Below are 13,295 nucleotides of genomic sequence, written 5' to 3' on the forward strand. Positions count from 1 at the left end.
CCACGTAGGGGCCTGGAATCGCTCTCTGACCAGCAAGAGCCACTCTGTCAAAGCCCATCCGTCACGGATCTTTCTGCAGCTCCGGCACCCCAGAAGAAACCGAAACTGTCACCCCTTCGGGACAAAGGCTAACGGTCCTCCTTCTCATTTTTAAAGGGTATTTGTCCGTCCAGGATCTGTTTCCTGCAGGAAGGACCAGAACTGCCCTCTTCCCAGGCGGGGAGTGACACCTTCTCGCTTCCCCTGCCCCAGACGGACTGGCCGACGGATTACCTGACCTGGGAGATAACCTCTCAGGGTCGTTCCAGCTGCCTGGAGGAGGGAGAGCAAAGTCCCTCGCGGTTCTTGAATGCTTTCCATCAGGCTGTTCCACACCCTTCCTCTACATGAGTAACATATGTGGCATGGTTAAGTGCTGGGGCCGTGAGGTCAGGCTGCCAGGAGGCAGAGTTGCATCTGGCAGTTTGTGGATTCATTCGTTGAACAAACCTGCTTTTCTTCCAGTGAGTCTACAGCAGGTTAACTGCAAAAGCTAGATTTTCTCGGGGGGCTAGGCAAGAAGGCATTTCAGTGCTGCACATATTTAATGAGCATTTTTTTTTTAATGTTTATTTATTTTTGAGACAGAGAGAGACAGAGCATGAATGGGGGAGGGTCAGAGAGAGGGAGACACAGAATCGGAAGCAGGCTCCGGGCTCTGAGCTGTCAGCACAGAGCCCGACGCGGGGCTCAAACTCACGGACCGTGAGATCATGACCTGAGCTGAAGTCGGACGCTTAACCGACTGAGCCACCCAAGCGCCCCTTAATGAGCATTTTCTATGTGCCAGTGTGACATTGGCTATCTTACTTTCCCAGCACACCTCTGCATTTCACGTGCCCCTTTTTCTGCATGCGTGTTTCCATCGTATCCCCCTGGTGAACTGCTTAATTACCAACACACCTCTTAAAACTCCCTTCCTCGGGGTGTCTGGGTGGCTCAGTCGGTTAAGCATCTGACCTTGGCTTAGGTCATGATCTCACAGTTCTTGGGTTCAAGCCCCGCGTCGGGCTCTGTGCTGACAGCTCAGAGCCTGGAGCCTGCTTCGGATTCGGTTTCCTCTCTCTCTTTGTCTCTCACGCTTTGTCTCTCTCTCCAAAATAAATAGTAAACAATTAAAAAAAATTTTTTTCGAAAGTCCCTTCCTCTGTAGACCTCTCACCAACTCCCCAGCAGTTGAGCAGAGGACACTTCTAAGTATGACACTGATAGATCGGTTGCCCAGATTCTCTTCAGTGGCTGCCACTGGACTGTGAATTCCCAAGAAGCAGGGATAGCTCCTGACTCACTTCTCCTGAGGCGCTAGCCGCTGGTTCATGGCTGAACTTTGCTTGCTGTGATTTGCGGCATAGATGAATGAATCCAATAGTGGAAATGGTGGCTCTAAACACAGGCTCTTGGCTTCCACTGTGGCTCTCTGTGATCTGGAGATAGAGACCCCGCCCTCCCCGCCCCCACAATGCCCTTGTTCCCCAAATGCACTCCAGCCCCATGGAAGTACCGACCCTTCCCCCAAAGTACAAAGCCATTCTTCCTCAGTCCAGAGTAATTTTGCCCCTTCTTCATTCACACAAGACACTCCTGTTTATCCCAGTGTCCAGCTTAACGGTTTCCTCTTCCACAAGGGCCTTCTTACGTGGCCTCTCGCCCCCTGCAGGCTCTGATCTGAGCCATTCTCTGTTGAAGGTTGAGGTCCTCGAGCCCTTAGGAGTTTTCCACCAGGGAGCCTGCTGCCTGGCTCACTTTGCATTCTTCCTCCTTAGCAAAGGGTTTGGCGCTAAGTGGACGTTACAAACCATGCCTGTGGCCAGCCTTGGCTTATAGCACTCTTTTGTCTACTCCCAACAATGTTTTGCAACGTTTTTATTTAAATCGCCAACACAAAAAAATGCTTTTGATTTTGAATAAAATAGTTTTGCCTCTTTTTAAAGTAATCTGTACACCCAACGTGGGGCTCAAACTCACACCCCTGAGATCAAGAGTCCCATGCTCTACCGACCAAGCCAGCCAGGTGCCCCTGAATAAAATAGTTTTATTTCATCATTTGAGAACTGGAAAGGTCTTGACCCTCATTTCAATGTGGCAAGTGTTCCCTAAAGCTGAATAGTAGCTGCTTTCTTTAGGCAGGGTCCGTTCTCTACACGCCACAGTCCCCAGCTCTCCTTAACGTACTACACCCATCTGCCCGGCCCCCAGGACATATGAGTTTGAGACCCCTGCTGTAGGTTGGATGAGAAAAAAAGACACTTTGGAATCAGTTAGGAGACACGGACTCGGGAGTTTTCTCCACAGGGACTAAGCCACAGACTGTGGGTACCCGGCCCAGGCTGGATAAGCTAGAAATAATCTATTATTTAGTAAGTGCTTGCCATAATGTGCTTGCATTATCTAATTTACCCTTCCTATCCCTGTGAAACAGACTGGATATTTACTCCCATTTCACAGGTGAAGAAACTGGCATGGAGCTTGCTCAGGACCGAACGCCTAGCAAGTGGTAAAGCTATGCTGGACCCTAAGTTATTCTGATCCTGGAAGTGATACTGGACACGACCACACCCAACACAGTCATTTCCTAGCCCCCTTGCACAGAGAGGCCTCTCCGGGCTTACCCCATCTCAGCTGACCTCCTGCACTCTGTCATATCACCATGTTCCTTTCTTCCGTGCTCAGAAATTGATTTGTTCGGTGCTGTTCATTTTTGTCTGTTCCCTCCCGCTCTGGGCGTTAAGCCAGATGCACTGTCTGTTCAGTTCACCACTGAACCCCCCGGGCTTGGCACAGTTCTGACACATGGAAGTGCTCAGTACATATTTATGGAGTGAATACGTGGAAGCCGGTCCCTGGACTGGGGGGCACAGAGGTAAGATAGCAAGGATGGGGAGACGCTGCTTGATCTGGTGGCCACAGGTAAGCCCCACAGGTCACCAGCCTCCTCTGGTTCCAAGTTCGTCCATCTCACTGTCCTCAGCACGTGGTGGTGGGGGGGGGATCATAGTAGATGTTCAATAAATGCTCAGTATCCCTCTCTTAGCATGCTGATGTTTTACATCAGCAACAGAATGCCTCCTTAGTGCTCCTGGCTCCTTAGGGCCACGATTCACGTTAGGGAGTCCTGTATGCCACCCTCTCACTTCCATTCTGGCTCCGGATCTTTTCACGAGCTGCGTGATCTGAGCAAGGCTGGCATCACCCTCGTAGAGGGGGACCAGCCTGACATAGTACAGCTGGTAGGGGCCAGGCCTGTCTGACTCGGGGTCTCATGCTCCCTCCAGCCCCGGCTCTCCTTCCCAACCCCTCCTGGGTAGAGCCCAGACTCAACTTGTGCTTCCCACAGGGTCAGGAGGTGAAGGCTCAGCCCGCCCTGGGAAACAAACAAAGAGACCACCAGGAGGATCCCTCTCCTCCCACTGGGAAGCTTCTCAGAGATTCCCACAGCCCAGCCAGCCACCCCTGCCTCCTGCCTCCTGCCTCCTGCCTCCTACCTCCCTATGTCCTCCCACTGAGACTCACTGGTGCTGAAATTGGGCTGGAGTTGGATGACACAACCTAGTCTGGGGCTGGAGAGCCTGTGCGAGTGTGTGTGTGTGTGTGTGTGTGTGTGTGTGTGTAGGGCAAGGAAAAGAATCAGAACTAAGGGCAAGCAGTCAAGGGAGCACATACTGTGGGAATAAGGAGTGCTTAGGGAGTGCCCCCCGGGTGCCAGGCATGGGCTATGCTGAGAGATCTATGTGCACTACGACTTGGGGTCTCCCTAAACTGATCGCAGTAATCCCCTGGAGCGCTTAGAAAAGATAAAGGGACCCCCAAGAGTCAGGGTGCACTTTTAGTGCTCTTTGAAATGTTAACCCCGTCAAAAGTATAAATGATAGAAACTTACAAAAACCATCCTTTGATAAGTGTAATTCTTTAAATTCCTCTTGTACTTATTTGGTTTCGTGGATTTTTAATAAGGCATTTTAAATTTAATTTGGTCGTTTCAGTCAACATTTGCTATCTCCCAAAAAACACGACATGAAAATTTCATTACTTGAAATTGAAAACAACCCAAATGTCCATTGGTGGGTGACTGGATAAACAGATTGTAGCGTATCTGTACATCGGAATGCTACTTGACAATTAACTTGAAACAGGCAATGAGGATGGCTCTCAAAATAATGATGCTGACTTAAAGAAGCCAGACAAAAGATAGTGTATACTGTTTGATTCCATTTCTGTCCCATTAAAAAAACATTTTTTTAACGTTTATTTATTTTTGAGACAGAGACAGAGCATGAACGGGGGAGGGTCAGAGAGAGGGAGACACAGAATCCGAAACAGGCTCCAGGCTCTGAGCTGTCAGCACAGAGCCGGACGTGGGGCTCGAACTCACGGACCGCGAGATCATGACCTGAGCCGAAGTCGGACGATTAACGGACTGAGCCACCCAGGCGCCCCATTTCTGTCCCATTTTAGGAAATGCAAACTAGTGATTGCAGAGAAGCGGTGCAGAATGTGGCTCAGGGGTTGTCTAGGAGGAGAGGAGAGACGGACAAATTACAAAGGGGCACAAGGGAACGTGCGGGCGTGATAAATACATTCAGTGTCTTGATTGTAGGGATGATTGTGTAGTATGTCAAAGCTTACCGAAATGCACACTTCAAATATTCGCAGCTGTTGTGTATCAATCATACCTTACTACAGTTGTAACAACGGGGGCAGCTGGCTGGTTCAGTCACCAGAGCATGTGACTCTCGAGCTCCGGGTTGTAAGTTCGAGCTCCACGTCGGGTGTAGGGATTACTTCAGAAAATATTTTAAAAAAGGAAAATACGGTTGTGACGATGGATGCAAACATAAGAAACCTTCGAAATATGAACATTATTATTCAAAATCCGTAAGACTAACTACACATAAAAGAAAATTAAGCTGCAATGTTCTTTGTAAAGTTGTAGCATTTATGGTTCTGGAATAGAAGTGTATGTAACAGACTATACTTCCGCTAAAGCTTCAAAGGGCACTAAGACTTTTGGAACATCAAAGTCCGCCAGCTCTATAGATTCACTTGGCGAGTCTTAATAAGTGAGACGGAAAACAGCACCATTTATTTCATTGTCTTTTTTTTTTTTCTTTCTCTCTCTTCTGTCTTTCCACAAACCCACAAGCGTGGCGCTGCTGTCGGCTTTCTCTACAATTGAGGGGTCTGAGGCTCAGAGGCGCTGGGTGCATTGTCGTTAAAAGCAGTGCTGGGATCCCGGTCCCGGGAAGTCTGACGTCAAAGCCTGCGCTTGGGGTAACTCAGGCAGGGTGGGGGGACTTGTATTTCCAAACTCCACCAAGCCCTGTGCCCCGTTAGCTGCTGACCACAAGGCTGGCCAAATCCCAGGCTGGTGCCTCCCCCACTCACATCAAAGGGCCCCAGACTTCAAAGGCAAGTTGAGGGGAGATGCACATACCTGGCTTTCCCAGGAGAGCCCAGGAGAGCTAATATGATTAACCAGAGACCCAATGGGGCAGGAAGAGTCTTCACGGAGCAGATAATTCAATGGAAGGAACTCGAAAACATTCTCACCCACCACCCACCCTCAGCATCTTTCATTCTGTGGCTACTAACACTCTAGACACCTGGGAATTAGGGGTGAGGTGGGGGCTATACCAAATGTGTGTCCATTCCATAGACGGAAAAACATGCTGGAAAGCAATTGTTTACCAATTTTGTGCCAGGCATAGTGTTTTGGACACATGCCTCACATTATATTCTGTAAGTGTAATTATTCCCATTTTACTGATGGAAAAACTGAGGCTTGGATGGCTTAAACACTTACCCGAGTTCAAGTCGGTACTAAGCAGCTGAGCTGGTATTGGAGCCCAGGTCCGTTTTGATGCTAACCCTCATTCTCTATCCTATCATTTGGAAGAGGACAAAGAGCTAAGACCCCAGGGTGCTCTTCTGGTCTTTCCTTCACTCCAGTGCGAGGGCGACAGACACAGGAGGTGGCACTGTGCCTGGCTGCCCACTTACCACATTCGCATCTTTGGGGGACAGGGACTGGGTAATCGTCCCCACGATTTGAGATGTTATAAATCTATAAGACCCCTCACATCCCCACCCCATCCCTTGGCTCCCCTTGTCCGTCCTCCCTGTGGACTGCACCCTCAGAACCATGTTCTTTCCCTACTGGGAAGATTTAAGATCCCAGGACCCTGTTTCTGCCTGTACCTGCCTCAGGTGCTGAGCTGCCCTAGCAGGGCTGAAGGGACTGGTAAGTAAGACCTACAGGGCCCTGCCCTGGGCGGCATCCCTCCAAGAAACTCACGACCCTCAGGGGGCCTGCACGGGGAGAAGGTTTTGGTTTAAATTAGTACCAATTACACTTGTGGTAGTTTGCGGGGAGGGGAAGGGAGTTGGGACACCTAAGATCTCTCAGCTCAACCCAGACCAACATGTGGCCTTGGCCAGGGCACATGGCCTCATGGAGCCTGTTTCTGCATTTGGCCTGGTTCCAGGGCCCTTACATCATGCCCCCTGTTACACACCTCCTCTTAGCCTATGAGCTGCCAGGGGACAGAAGTCTCCTTTGACCCTGCGCCCAGTGCCCTGTGTACAACGGGTGCTAATAAATGAGGCCACAAAGGGCACTTTCCTTGTCAGAGAGCTTGCTTTCCGCACGAAGGTTGGTTGGTTGTTGTCATAGGGAGGTGGCCCAGGCAAAGGAAAGGAGCCCCCGCTTTGGAGGAGTCAAACCTGTGCCCGTTAGCCTGAGTGCCTGCCTCTGGTTCACTTCTGTGTTTGTGGAGAGGGTCTTAAAGGGATGTGAGGGGGAGGTCGGCCTCGCACGTCTGGCACTGTTTGGGTACAGCTGACACGCCCAGATGTCACGGCGAAGGCCAGGGAGTGATGAGCGCGGGCGCCCTGCGGGACCCGCTCCCGGGGCGGCGGAGGGGGGGATCATGCCAAGGACCACCCCAGTGACTCTGCCAGCAGGCCCAGCTGCTGCAGCGTGCCAGGGGACAGGAGGCCAGAGGCAGCGGTGAGTGTCCCCCCGGGGCCATTCTGGCGGGGAACGCTCCCTCCCCAAGTCCCAACCTGAGCCCGCTGGAAGCCGTGGCTGCCCTGTGGGTTCCGCCCAGAACTCGGTGCCCCCCTGGGGCATCTCCCCGGCCCTGCGGGTCCCGGGAGCCCCACCAAACGGGGGCAATCCGAGGTGAGCCCCCGCTTGGGCAGCAGGGGGGTCAGGGCTGTGGGGGCAGCTGGATGTGTGCCCCTCCCACCGCCCCATCCCCACCCTGGGCCTCTGTCCAGTAGCCTAATTCTCCTGCTGCTGGCCTGGAGGCGTGGCATGTACCTGCTCTGTGAAACGGAACCGGCAGGATGAAGTCCTAGTTCAGGGCCATGTGCAGAGCCCCCACTTGGTGCCAGGCTGGCTCTGGAGTGGGGGCAGGACAGTCAGGGTGGGTCACACACCCCCCACCCCCCTTTTGTCCTCTTCGGTGCTTCCTACCCCAGAAGCTGCTGCCACCCCTGGGCTCAGGGAGAGCAGGGGCCCTCCCCACTGCCCTCCAGCCACAGGGGAGCCCAGGCGACAATAGCAGGTGCCGCACCGTGCCCCAGCGCACCGGAGGCTGACCCAGCGACAATGCGGGGTTGTCTCCGCTGGTGCTCACAGCTCTACAGGATGGGCCCTGAGAGGTCAGGCCCCTTGCTTGAGGTTATGGAGTTAACCTGAGGCCAGTGAAGTGTAAGTTTCAGACCCTTCTGAGGCTCCCCCTACCCTCTTTTGTATTTGTACTTTTGTATTCTTTCTCTTAAAGCCTCCCTCCCCCAACAGTATGAGGCTCAGGCCCCTGCAACAAATGATCTCTCTTGGGTACCTCCTCGGTCCGCTGGCCACCGTCACGCTGCCCAGGGTGCGTGGGGGTCAGGGACTAATGGAGATGGGGAGCCTGACAAGGAGGGAAGGGCACCCAGACCCGGTCAAGGGGCTTACATGACCTCGCCATGATTCTGGGCTTCCCGTGACTCCAAACATCCTGCCACTGCCTCCCCCCCTCCCCCGCCCCCTTTGCCCACTGTGGAAGGAGCCAGCTTGGGCAGAGCCCTCGTGTTTTCCTCATCAGAGGGAGGGGCGGGCATGACAGGGGTGGCTGCGGAAACCAGGGTGAAACGGGGTGGAGCAGAAGAAAGAGGTTCTGGAAAGCCGCTGGGTCCCGCAGCCCTGCCAACGTCGGCCCCTCATCCCATCAGCGCCCTGACACCCCATCTTCACAGCTGCCCCCCACCCCCTTCCAGATGCTTCTTCTCCTCCCAGCCAACTCGTTGATGGGTGCTGCCTCCCCACAATCCCTGCCTCCCGGTCACTCCCTCACCCCCAAGAGTGCCTCCCCCCATCACCCCCACCCACTACGGAACCTGCCAAGCCTGGGCCGTGGGGCACGGTGTAGCCAAATTGGTTCTAGGTCATGATCTCACGGTTCGTGAGTTCGAGCCCCGCGTCAGTAGGACTCTGCTGTCAGTGCAGAGCCTGCTTGGGATCCTCTTTCTCTCTTTCTCTCTGCCCCTCCCCGGCGCATGTGCTCTCTCTCTCTCTCAAAATAAATAAACTTAAAGAAATGACCTCCGTAGAGAGGCCTCTCCCCACCACCCTGTCCAAAGATGACTCCCCCCGACACTCCCTCAGATCCCCCTGTATTTTTCCTTCAGAGCCGCTGAGGCTACATCTTGACTCGGGGGGCTATTGGTTTATGTCTGCCTCCTCCCCCAGACTGTAAGTCCACCAGGCCTGGTGGATTTACTGTCTGTGTTGTTCTGCATCTGTACACTTAGCACGATGTTGAGTTCACAGTGGGCACCCAGGAAACACCCGTTGTGAGGGAGGGGAGGAGAGGCTGGCTGCTGAGGCTGTACCTCCGCTGTCTGTCCAGCAGGTGGCCTCCCAGGACAGAACATCATCAGCCCTTGCATTCCAGGATGCTCCCTCGGGGCCCAGGGCCCCCCAGGGGGAGATGTAAAAGGCAGGTGTGGGAGCCAGCCTGCCCTCTGTCCTTCTTGGACACTTGTTGCTCTGCATCGTGGTTATTTTTACCCACATCTCCTGCAGGGGGCTGGTGGCAACTTAAGCCAGAGACCAGATCTAACCCATTTTTTTTGCCTTGGTGACCATGCAGAGCTTGGTAAACCAATGACAAGTGGGAAAAGGAGGTGACTCGGTCTTGTGGAGAGGCTCTCCTCCCGATGGTTAACGTTAAGGCTTTGGAGCCCAATTGCCTGGGTTCTAATCCTGGCTCTGTTGCTTACTAGCTGTGAGATTTGGGGCAAGCTCATTAACCAATCTGTGCCTCCTTTTCTGCAAAAGTGAGACTTGAACTTGCCACAGAGGGTCATTATGAGACCAGAATGAGGAAATGCGTAGAAAGTATTTAGAATGGTACCCGGCGTGGAATCAATGCTCAGTGAATGACAGCTTTTATTATTTTTTAATTTTTTTTTTTTACATTTATTTATTTTTGAGAGGCAGAGAGAGACAGAGCGTGAGCAGGGGAGGGGCAGAGAGAGAGGGAGACACAGAATGTGAAGCAAGCTCCAGGCTCCGAGCTGTCAGCACAGAGCCTGACGCTTGGGCACGGCATACACCCACACCCACCTACCCACCCACACACACACACACACACATACACACACACAGGAAAAAATGCAGGAACAGCACTCAGCTCTTCCAGCCACAGTTCAGACAGGCCAAGGTGCCTCCCTTGCCAGGACAGGGGAGCCCAGCAGATGCCCTGTCACCTTCCTGGCACTGTGCCCCCTGCTCTCAGTGCCACTGGCTTGACAGGACAGGTTGCCATGGCAGCGGGTGGTGGGCCTGCAGGGGCACACTGGCTGGCCTTGGTTGAGCTCTCTGGCTTTTTAGAAGGGGCTGGCTTCTTGCCAGAGCACAGGCCTTCCAGCCACCCAGACATTCATTCAGCTGGCTTGGGCAGCCATGGCCACACCCAGAGCCCATCACTTTTCCCTGCCCTGGGAACTGGGAGGCTGAGCCAGCCGCTCACTCCGGGTGTTTCCCCGGCCCTGGGCGCGGGCCCCTTTTGCCCATCCCTCACACTCTATTAGAAATGTCTGGCACGGGCCTCCTTTCTCTTGTGCTCCATGGTGAGCCCCTCGAGAGTTCAGGTTGTGCCCAGCACATAGAGGCCTGTCTTACAGGTTTGTAGGATGACTGAAAAAGCAAAAAATGAATTCCCTCTCAGCACCTTGAAGAGAGTAAAGTTGCAGGACGTAATCTGACCTGCTCCAGAGATGGCCTGTTCGTGCCACAAATATTTATTAAGTGACGACTGCTGTCTGCCAGCCATTGCTGTGGGTGGAGTTAAGATATGAATCCAGATGGGCATGTTTCTGCTCTCAGGGAGCCGACATCCTAGTAGGGTGGGGGAAACATACACAAACAAGCAAACCGAGAAAGGGAAGCATCCGATGGTGATGGGTGCCGTGCTGGGGACTATCCCAGGGTGCACGGCAGCAGGGAGGGAATGAGTGGCGGCTCCAGGTGGAGGCCTCAAGGAGGCCATGTTTGACCCAAGGCCTAAACAGAAGGAAGGAAGTTCTGGAGGAAGAGCATTCTAGAAAGAGGGACCAGCAAGTGCAAAGACCCTGAGGGGGACCTGCGTTGCCCCGTTTGAGGAACTAAAACAAGTTAGGCTGGAACTCAAGGGGGTGAACAAAAGAACACAGTACAACAGATCTTACAGTCCCAAGCCGACGGGTTTTCACGGATGTGTACGTCCCTGTAACTGCGACCTAGATCAACACATAGAACATGCCCAGTGCCCCCAGAAAGCTCCCTCAGGTCCCCTCCCGGTCAGTGTCACCCCTCACCCAAAGGTGACTACTCCCTGACCTTGACCATCACAGGCTAGTTTTGCCTGTCCTAGGACTTCAGTTCAGTGGAGGAAATCTGCTATGTTCTCACCTCTACCTGGCTTCTCTCCCTCATGGGGCGCCGGGATTCATCCAGGGTATTGCATGTATGGCTAGTTCATTCATTTTAGTTGCTGGGGAGCTTTCCATTCCGAGATGACACCACGATGTGTTTATCCACTCTCCTCTTGATGGATATTTGAGTTGTTCCCAGGACCTTCTTGGTAGAGGCTGGGTCTCCTAGCCTTCATTGGCCTGACAGGTGCCCCGTGCTCCGGGACTGCTACCAGGGAGGAGGAAGGGGAGAAGGGGCTTTGGGATTTTAGGGTCTTTGCCTCCCACACACTGGTCTTCCTGCTCAGAGCTTGGGGAGGCTTTTTGTGTGTGGGAGTGGGGTGTGTGTGATTTGTGATTATTTTCTTCATTCTGTGGGTTGTCTTTTTTAATTTTTATTTATTTTATTTTATTATTTTGTTTTTTGAGAGAGAGAAAGAGACAGAAAGAGGCAGAACATGAGTGGGGCAGGGGCAGAGAGAGAGAGAGGGAGACACAGAATCCGAAGCAGGCTCCAGGCTCCAGGCTCCAGGCTCCGAGGTGTCGGTACAGAGAGCCTGATGCGGGGCTCGAACCCACGAACTGCGAGATCATGACCTGAGCCGAAGTCAGACGCTTAGCCGTCTGAGCCACCCAGGCTCCTGGGTTGTCTTTTTTTAAAGTTGTGGTAAAATATACATAATGTAAAATTGATCATTTTAACTAACCACTTTTAAGTATACAGTATAGAGGCAGTAAGGTTATTCGCATCGCACAACCGTCACCGCCATCCATTTCCAGAACTTTCTCATTATCCTCAGGTGGAATTCTCTACCCATTAAACACTAACTTGCAGAGGCTTTCGGGATAGTGGTTTTCAGAGGGGCGGTGGGGGGTGGTTGTCCCCGAGTAACTTGGGGGAAGCTGAGAGGAAATGACAGAGCATGGGACGAGGGGTTTTTGGGGAAACCAGGTCCCCCGAGTGGGACACTCAACATGCCCACCTCCAAGACCCTGCTGGGGCTTTCCTGATCCCCTGCGCTGGGCTCTTTATTTCCTTCCTGCCTCATCCTGGCTGCTCCCTCTCTGCCCCTACAGAACGGAGGACATTTTAACAGTTGCATTGTCTCCTGCCAATGGCAGGTCAGCAGTGCACCCCCGCAGGCCAGGAGGTGGCCGGTGGGCCCAGAAGGAGACTTGTCTACAGGTCTCTAAATGTCAAATGTCAGCCAGGTGTGAAGTCAGAGCTAGGAGACCAGCTTCCTGGGGGGTAGGAAGCCTGCTGAGTGGCGAGAGAAAGAACAGCTTCATTCTCTTCTTGCCCCCGCTTAGAAAGGAGCCTCCCGGGGCCTCTGGAGGTACAATAACACTTAAGGTCTCTCCTGGTTCTGGAGGTTCCCACCGGCTTTTGAAAGCCCCAGGGGTGTTAAGCCGAAGACATCTGGGGCTGGGAGGCATGAGATGGGTATTTCTCAAATATTTGAAAGAAAGAGGTACTTAATGAAATGTGATCCCATTTGTGAATCTGGTGGTCCCAAGGTGCGGGGGAGCAGGACCAGTGAGGACCGAGGGGAGTGACTGGGAAGTAAGTGTCAGCTTCACGTTAGGAGAAAGAAGAAGGACGTCCTGTACCTGTCACAGTTCTGCAGGGAAGGCTCCCTAGGGAGCAAGCCCCCTGTCCCTGGGAGGATTGCAGCCAGGGAGCAGTTTGCTGGCTGGGCACAGAACTCTGGAGTCAGAGGGGGCTGGGGGCCATTGCGTGAGTTCTTCAGTGTCTCTGTGCCTCTGTTTCTTCCGAAAATAAGGATAGTAATGGGATATCCTTTTCAAAAGTGAGTAACGGGGTTGTGGGTACGAAGTCTAACACAGTGCTGAGCGTGTAGAATGCACCCAGTGAAGGGCCCGGATGTCCTGGGGAGCATTCCGAGGTGAGGTGAGGCGTTTGGTGACATCCTCACCAGCGGTCCTCCAGCCCTGAGGTTCCATGGAAGGGGAACCAGGGGGCTCATTCTGACAGCGTTCAGAGTTACCTGGACTTTGTCCCCTGCCACCAAATGCACAGTCTGTCCACCTACCCACCACAGACCCGGTGTGAGCAGAGAGGGCTTTGTGTTTACGTATAAGACAAGAATTATTTACTCCACTTTACAGATGAGGCCAGAGAGGTCCCTGGACTTGCCCAGTGTGGACGTGGTGAGGCAGGAGCTAGGTTAAGGGCTCGGGTCTCTGCAAGCCTGGTCAGGAGCCTGAACACCCAACCTGTCTGGTCATGGCCCCCATCAAGCCCGCCCCTTGGTTTTCTGCTTGGTTAGAGGGGCTTGCCAGGGTGAGGG

This window comes from Panthera uncia, chromosome D2 (assembly GCF_023721935.1).
Source record: "Panthera uncia isolate 11264 chromosome D2, Puncia_PCG_1.0, whole genome shotgun sequence".
Lineage (NCBI taxonomy): Eukaryota > Metazoa > Chordata > Mammalia > Carnivora > Felidae > Panthera > Panthera uncia.